This window comes from Manis javanica, chromosome 13 (assembly GCF_040802235.1).
Source record: "Manis javanica isolate MJ-LG chromosome 13, MJ_LKY, whole genome shotgun sequence".
Lineage (NCBI taxonomy): Eukaryota > Metazoa > Chordata > Mammalia > Pholidota > Manidae > Manis > Manis javanica.
Genome location: NC_133168.1, coordinates 20,385,942 through 20,395,499, shown reverse-complemented (window position 1 = coordinate 20,395,499; position 9,558 = coordinate 20,385,942).

The following is a 9,558-nucleotide window of genomic DNA, read 5'->3' as shown; positions in this document are numbered from 1 at the left end:
TGGGTCAAGTGCCAGTCCCAGGTGTGACTAGGCCTTATCTAAGGGGGTTTGTAAACCAACAAGATTCATATTTCCAGGGTAAAATCAGTTCATTTGAATTCTAGAGCATGAATTTTATTTTCCCGACCTTTGGTATTTCCCGTTCCTCCTACAAGTTCTCTGGGTCCTATTTAGTGTTTTTAAAAAAAGAAAGAACAAGCCCACATAGGATAATTTGCCCCCCAAAACAAGATTTAATAACAGTTTCAACATAATTAAGGAATGGGACCTTTTTAACAATCAGGAATTCCCTGGTCAGCACCAATAAGGTAATCTGTCACATGGGCCCCTCCCATCCCCCCCAACAATGAGGTAATGGGGCGTGACAAGAACCCCTGCTCCTTCCTCTAAGGCAGGATGACCTCGTCTGAAACAATCTTTTTTTTCTTTTGCTAATAACTTCTTGTTCCACCCTCTTTCCCCCAAAAACCTTCCATTTTGTACAGTACCTGGAGTATCTCTCTAGTTGTTAAGGGAAATGCTGATGGATTCATGAGTCACTTGATAAAGCCAATTAGACCTAATACTAGTAATAGCCATTTTTCTGCCCTTCTTTCATTCTATGGTGTAAGAGATAAATAGAAGAGACAATGTAGCTTGTCACAGCTTTTAAGAGGAATAAAAACCTCAGCCAAAAATATAGAAATAATGAAAAAGTGAAATTCAGGAATCAGTCAGCTAGGAGAACTAGAGAAAGATGTACATGTACATAATTAAACCTTGTCGACCCATGTGTTGGCAAAGCTAAGTACCATTCACTAACTATTGAATATTGTCTTCCAATATGATCTAACTTCTGCTTCTGGGACCCTAGAATTTGTCTTACAAATACCAGTGGCCACGAATAAGTGCATAGTCTTCAGTGCAAGTTTATTGCATGATTTAAAAAGCACATCATTGCAAAAAGTTAAAGAAAACCAGAAGAGCTTTCCATGTGAATAAATCCTCACATGTTAAACAATAATAAAGCTGATTACCATTCACCTATCTTTGCATTCATGAATTCTGATTCCTACAGTGAACAACACTTCTTTAAACTGGCTTAGACAGTTCACTCAATTAGAATAATTCATCTAAACACTGAAGAGTTTTCACTTAGTTGGTTAGAGTTTTGAACCTTAGTCAAAATAATTCAGATCTTACACATAAAAAAAAACACACAAGGGAAGACACACTGAAAATTTGAAAATAAAATCTTTGATTAAAATGTGAATTTCTTTTCATGGCTGTTTTCTTATTTATGGCAATACGACAGTCCCCCCTTATCTAAGGAGGATAGGTTCTAAGAACTCCAGTGGATGCCTAAAACCACAGGTAGTACCAAATCCTATATATATTATGGTTTTTCCTTTATGAATAAGTATGTTAAAGTTTAATTTATAAATTAGGCATAGTAAGTGATTAATAATACTAATAATAAAATAGAACAATTATAACAATACACTATAACAGAAGTTATGTGAATGTGATCTCTCTCTCTCTGCCTCTCAAGATATCTTACTGTAATATACTCATCCTTGTTTTTGTGATGATGATGTGAGGTGATAAAATACCTATGTGATGAAATGAAGTTCAGTGAATGACACAGGCACTGTGATATAAGCTACGACTGGTCTTCTGATAATTCATCAGGAGGATCATCTTCTTTGGGACGACAGTTGACCACAGATAACAGAAACCAAGGAAAATGAAGCCTCAGATAAGCGGGGACCAGTGTACATTTAAACACATACTATCAAGAAGCATATCAGTCACTGGTTAGGGGCCAGGGAAAAAAGACAGCATTTATTGGTATGTCTTTGATGAAATGGCTAAAACTTAGTGCAATAAATACAAAATTGATTTTTTTAGTTCAGATTTTCAAAAGGAATAATCCAGGTCATTGTTTGACTATTTGCACATATATTCAGCTCCTTTAGGTGAAAGTCAGAATCCTTAAAAGTATTGTTAATTTTCTGACTCAAAGTATGAAGATGATAAAATAAGCACTTTGCATGATGCTTGTTTTCCAATTCATGGGTTTAGCACACTTTCAGTTGCTTCTCTAACTTGTTTCCTGCTGCCTTTCAGCCATTTCACTGTTTATTAGCATCTAATTCAGAGTCACCAGGGGTAGCTAAGGAGGACAAAGGTAAGATCAGTCAATTTTTCTGTTTTTTGGCAATAACTTCATTGAAATTAATGAATGATTGGTGGTTTTTCACTTGATTATACCCAATTGCTTCCATATCAACATTGCTTTTTGCCTAAAAATGATTAATGAATGACTATAGTCAAGAAGGCCTTGCTCTTGTGAAGTTAACTATACTCACCGTATGACACAGCAATCCCCCAGTTGGGCATTTGCCCAAGAAAAATGAAGACCCGTGTCAACACAGACACTATTACATAAATGTTTCTAACAGTTTTAGTTACTACTGCTAAAAACTGAAAAAAACACAGATGCCCATAAATTGGTGAGTGGTAAGTAAGTTGTATGTGGAATACAACTGAGCATTAAAAAGGAAGAGATTGCTGATACATTCAACATTATGGATGAATCTCAGCACATTATGCTGAGTAAAAGAAGACAGAGAAAAAGGAATGACTAGAACAGGGACACGAGAAACCTTGTTATGATGAAGGAAAATTCCTACACCTTTACTTCCATGGCACAAAACAGCACACCTTTGTTAAAATCCATTAGAACTGTACACACAAGAAGATTAATTCTACTGTAAACAAATTATGCATAAATCAACTCACTCTTCAGAAGCGTGGAACATTGTCACTGACCTCAGGGAGCCTACGGATAGTGGATAAAGCAAAACCAGAGAAAAGACATTCACGATAACCAAGGATATATTTTTTAAGAAGAAAGAGACCTCATAAGACATATACTTTTAACCTCCCTTTATGGGATTCCTCATAGGTTTGATAATCGGGCAGATGGAATATAGGCATTATCATGTATCCAGTAGCACCCAGCTTGAAAAGGTGATTTACTAAATCTGTATAAGTTGACTAGGTCAAATATTAATATCCATCCCACCGTTTCTCAAGCAACTTTTATGACTCTTTGTATTCTATCTGTAATGTTTAGGATACTGATGTATGTACATGACTATCAAATAGTCATATTTTCTGAGACATTTCTCACTGTGGCACTTCAACACACAGGATTAATTTTGAAGATTGTAAGAGGAAAACCGATTGCATTTTCTAATTCTAAGTCAGTGAAATCTAATCAAATTCTCAAGAATTGAAAATAGTCTTAGGCATCAGAGAGACTTACCTGGTGTAAACCAAGGGTACTTTCTTGTAGGTTATTCTCTTATAAAGTATGTGATTTTATCACAATTATGCAGTCAGATTATTACTCATCACTTTAACTGCAGTACAGTTATCATCTGCAAAAAGGACCAACATTGCTGTTTTGGATGTGTGACTTCCAACTTTGAACTGATCATAGATGAGGCTCCATGTTAAGCTCTACATTCAGTTATGCAGGATTTCCTTTTGTTTCAGTAGACTCTTGAACCCCTGGCATACTGTCGTAGTTCACCATCGTGTAGGACTTGTCAGGACTTGTCAGTGACCTTCAGTTTTCCAAATCTATTTTAATGCTTCTCCCTCAATCCCTGGTGTTTGCACCCTGGCTGGTGACTGAACTCAGAATTGCAACTCTCCGGGTGCTCACCAAGGGACATAATCTAAGTACTGCCAAGCAAAACCTTCCAAAAAATTAGGCAAGGAAAATAATGTATGAAAATTGCCTCAATGCAGTGTTTTTCAAACCTTTTTAACTAGACTTATAGTAACAAATATACTTTGCATCATGACCCAATACACACATTTGAAAGAAACCATGAAACATTTCTCAAGACACTCCAATTATTCTACTTTAGCACCTTCTGTTTCTTTCCTTTTTTAAAAAATTAATTGCAGCTCACTGAATTAATTATACTATCTACTAACAGATACACACTGTAGTTTGAAAATCAATGCCCTAAATGATATAAAACTTACCATTCACCTGAATATTATATAATCCAAGTGAGAGTAGATCATTAGGCCATATTCCACCTTGACCACATTATATGATAAACCCCCCCACACCCCTGGAGAACTGAACTGCTTACCCTGAGTGGCACTTTGGCTTAATACCATAAGCCCATATGAGAACGGTCCCTGAGGTAATCGTTGAGAATGTTGCTGACTACTCATTACGGTAGCAGTGCCCCTCTGGGAGGGACGAGAGCAGGAAAAAAGTCTTTCTCATCTCACTGCCAAGAAAAATGTTGATTATCCAGGATGACTGGCTTATTTTTCCTTTTGCAAAAACTTACTGCATTCCCTTCCTCACATTGCCAGTTGGAAGTCTTGGTTTCCCTTCACAACCTGCCTCTAACAAGTATATGGGAATTTGTGCCTAAAATTTGGGCCCTTAACCTCAACCCTACTTCCCTTTCTCTTCCTTATCTTTTATTTTTTTTCCTTTGCCTCATATTTCTTACTGGACTTATATTTATTTAACGTATTCTTTACATCTTTGTATGCTACTTTAAATCTTTGTGAAGCAGAAGAGAATGAGAAGGAGAAAAGAGAGAAAAGTAGGGAAAGGATGAGAGAAAGAGATTAGTTTCCAAGTATGATGACAAGACTCAAGTTTTTCAGCCCTCGTTTCTTACATTTTCAAACTGAAATAAGCTGGAAGGTAGAAATTCAGAACACTTTGTCCTACTCGTATCATAAACAATAATTATGAGAGAAACAATTTTGCTGATTAAAGCTAATAAAAATTGGTTTTAGAGATTTGTCTGAAACTATTAAGTATTCCATGTACAAGGATAAACACTTGCCCGAGCCAGTAAGAAGCAGCTTCAAGCGACTGCCTTCTGTGCCTGTGTGTGGTTTGCCATGATACCAGAGAGTGCAGGATTTTCTTCATGGTCCAATAGAACAGTGTTGAAACACTGCATGACATCTAAATTGAAAGAACGGTTTCTTCTGAGAGAAGCAAATGAGTTCTACCAGTGGCCAAGGTGACCGTGGCTTCAAATACCTTCCTAAATAGTGAAATAAGTCAGGATATCAGAGGGCAGATCAAATCAACTATGAAAATGCATGGTTGCCTCTATTTCTTTAAGACCTCCCTGCAGTAGTTCAAAACCAAGGAAATTGTTTGGCAGCATCAACAATAAAGGAAAATTGATTTTCTGATAGTGTTTTAGAAAATCAAATCAAACGTCTTTATGTAGTGCCCAGCTTAAAAAGTTGATTTATTAAATCTACATAAGTTGACGAGATCAAATACTAATATCCATCCCACTGTTTCTCAAGCAACTTTTATCTTCTCTTTGTACTGAACCTGTAATGTTTAGGATACTGATATATAAGTGATCAATGACAAGTAATACTATTTTCTTTAGTAGCCCAACTATTCTGGTGCTACTTTTATTTCACTCATCCACCCACCCTACCCTCAACCCAGCTATGACTGTAACTAAACAGCAGTATCTGCACAAAGACAAACAGACAGGCAGTGGGAACAAAAATCGTCTTATGGAGCAATTTAAGGACGAAGATACTGCTAAGCAAATAGGTGTCTCAATAAACAGTGTTAAAAAGAAACAACAGACCCAAATTGGAGTCCCTTTTGCTAAGCCCTGCTGAGACTTAATACCTAAGCTAATTGCAGTTTCAGCCTCTCCCAGGAATGGAATATTAAACTAATCAGTCTAGAATTTGCTGATCAGCACTTGTGAGGTAATCTGCATGATAAAACCCCCTGCCTTCCCCTAAAAGAAGGTAACCTTGACAGAAATGATCACTCCTTTAACTTCCTTGTCTCACGGTCTTGTTGCCTCTGAAAACCTTCCATTTTGTACAACTCCTCAGAGCTCCATTTTGCATGTTAGATGGGGTGCTGCTAGATTAACAAATCATTAAACAAAACCAATAGGTCTTTAAATGTACTCAGTTGAATTTTGTTTTTTAACCACAGTACTGAGAGAAGAGATTGATGAAAGGACTAGAATTATAATACTAACAGCAGAATAACTGAATAATCCCTCTCAATTTATAATGAATACTATCAATGTGGCTATGTTAAGAAAAATTAATTTTGACAGGTGAGGGTAGTAGCACCTGGGGAAGGAGAGAGATCCCCCCTGCTATCAAGTCTCTGCTTCACCGCCCTGTACAGAGTCATGGCCCATGGGAAGCACTTCACACAGCCCTAGATCCTTCCCACAGCACCGCTGGTGCACAGAGTGCAGCCATTGGACTGGCTGCGGGGCCCTGTGCACCTGGCAGGACGCACAGAGCCGAGCTTGGCTGAAGCCAGCTGCTCCATCGTGGGCCCTGCAGCCCTGAATCTGAGCTGTCCCCACCTCCTCTGCACCGTGATCTTCAGGGATTTCCTCCTCCTAAAGGTAGAAACCCCAGAGCATCCAATTCTCCCTCTTCCTCTTGCCTCTGCCGGGCACTGTTGTCACCATTGCCGTCCAGTGCTGCTGGCTCTGCAGGTTCTAAAAAGGGAGGCATCCGATGAAATTGGTATTTTGGGGTCTTTCAAGGGGTGGAAATACTGTTAGAAGATCTTACCACTTTCATTCTGAGCTTTAAAATACTTTCCTGGAATTTGTGTTCAAGATGTAAGTTACTAATTATAACAAAATGGATTTGGCTAGAATATTTTTTTCTCTCAGAAAATTAAATGCAATATTTCCTTTAAGAAATTAACTTTGAACAATAATGTGATAGCTTAAAAAACTGCTTTGTTGAAGGAAAGATCAAACGAGAAGTGATTGTTTCTGCCTTCCAATAGCATTCACTTTCTGGAATCGTGTCCCTGTGCTCCTCGGGTTTCCTTCCAGATTTTCCAGCCTTTTCTGAGACTGCCTCTGGGTCTCCACTGGCTTTGCCTTCCTCCCAGCCTCCTCAGTCCAACCCTACATGTTGGGAGTGCCTGGGCACTCAAAGTCTTGGCCTTCTTTGCACACTCCACACTCTCCCCTGGGTCATCTCAGTTACTCTTGGAGCTTTACACAGCATCTATATGCTAATGGCTCCCAAATGTATACTCCAGTCTCAATTTCATCTTTATGCTTTGATTTGTAGAGTAATTTTTTTATTCAGTAAATAGTTATTGAGTTGTTGAGTGCCTGTGATATACAAGGTATTAACCTAGCTCTGGGGATAAAACAAAATGGTGAGCTTAACAAAGTCCCTGCTTTCATGAAGCTTATCTTCCAGTCAAGAAAAAGGCTACAAACACAATAAAAAGTAAAATATTTATGTGTTAAAAACAATAACTGCTAAGGAGGAAAAATCAATCAGGATACAGGGGGAGAGTATTGAAGTTGAAGGAGGAACCCACCCTTGGTAGAGAGGTCAGAGAAGAACCACCAATCTGATCCGAGACCTTAATGGAGTAGGAGTAAGAGACAGGCAAAGACCTGTGGGAAGGTATTTTCCAGGCAGAAAACAGGGTGAGGACAAAGCTCCTAAGGCATGAAAAACATGGTGAGTTTCTATAAAGAGTCGGAAGACAAGTGTGTCTGCAGCCGTGGGTAAGGGGAAGAAAGGAAGAAGGAATCAGAGAAGAGCTGAAGCCAGAATAGGACCTTTCTGTCATTGTAAAAACTTCGGATGTTATTCTGAGTGAGCTGGGAACTAGTGGAGGGTTTTGAACAGTCATGTGATATGGTCTTGTCTAGTTGTTTCCTGGATATCTCTATTTGAATGTTTCACAAATATCTCAAACTTCATGTTCTCCACACAGAACTCTAACCTACCTTCACCAAAGTAAAATATATATATACATGCATATTTATTTATTGTTTTATATATATATATATATATATATATATATATATATATATAGTCCTAGAATTGTTAGTAGAGCATAGCAGGTACTCAGTAAATATTTGTTGAATGAAGGATCATTGGTACTGCTGTCTCCCTGTTTTGTGTGGAAATATTTGCAAACATGCAAGACTACTTCTCTTTTTTTTTTAAAAAAAGTCTTTTTTCTAAAAGCCATCTAAAAACAAGTAAATTTATTAAATCATAGCACCCATTTGACCTGTATATAAACCTGATCATATATTTCCACAAAAGAAAAAGAATTGATTCTAAGAAATTATTAAAAGTAGAAGCCATAGCAAATCTTTGAAAACCACACATTCAATCCATCAAAAAATTTTGAATGAAAAATGTAAATGTTTAAATCTTTTCTGTGTCCTGGATACTGTCCTAGACATGTTTATTATCTGTTCATTTAATCCTCACAACCATTCTTTGTTTAGAAACGATCGTGTCTAATTAACAGGTGAGAAAACTGGAGCTCAGAGTTGTTCAGTGACCTGCCTAAGATAATATAACTAATTAGGACAGAAACAGGATTCAAACTTACCTCTCTGTTGCATTGCAGGCATCATCTGAAAATAATTTTTTTTCTAATTTCATTTTTAAAAATAAATCAATAAACACTAATGCCACTTAACTACCCCTTCAAACAATGAGCCAGAAAAATATCTTTACTCTGACCTACAACATGGAAGGACACATACATTCTTCGGGCCTGTGCCAAGCACAGTGCAGAACTAATAACATATCAATAGCTATTGATCATTTAAAGGATTCCTTAAATTTCAGTTATAGTTTTCTCTATCCCAAGGTAAACATTCTTTTCATAAAAATGTATAATCTTATTTTATTCTTCCTGTGTCAGTTCTCTTGATTATTTCTCTAATAATAGCATAGGGCTTTTAGGGATAGTTAATATCTATTCTTGGCATCTTTTATAAGATTTTCAAAGGCAAATATATTATTGTCTCTGAATTAAGTTGCCAGTGCTGCTGAATGTATGGCACACATAATCTATTATTTTCCTGAAGCCGGGTTTGTATGCCCTTGTCCATTTCAGTGAGCTCGTGGTATGCATATAGAGCATACGGATCTGGTTGCCCAAGAAGTGGGGTCAGGTGGGTCTTCTTGGTATCTCCACACTCTGTTGAAAAGACAAGTCACTAGTAAACTATTATGAACTACTAACCTAGTAAGTTAGTGACCTATTAAGAATTCCATCTCTCTTTCTCCGCACAGTTCATGGAACATACTGGGCTTTTAAATAGTATTTGTTAAATGAATGAACAAATATATAAGTAAGTAAGGGTTCAAATGAGTAGAAGGAAGAGGTATATAGACTTTTTTCTAAACAATTAACACTTCTGTTCACCTAAAGGCTACTGATTTCTTAGGAAGCTGTTCCTTTTTCATATTCTTGATATTTTATCATTTAGTGCCTAAATCAATTTTTATTTTATAACTTCATAATTACTATGAAAGTAAAATTGATTTGTTACAGAAAATAAGAAAATGCATATGTATAAAATGAAAAGAGTGAACTGATTTAAAATGCCCTTCTCCTCCCACACACACACACACACCCAAATAATCTATGAATTAAAAGATAGCCCACCAGTACTAAAAAACAATGACAAATTATCTCTTACTTCAAACACAGGCTAA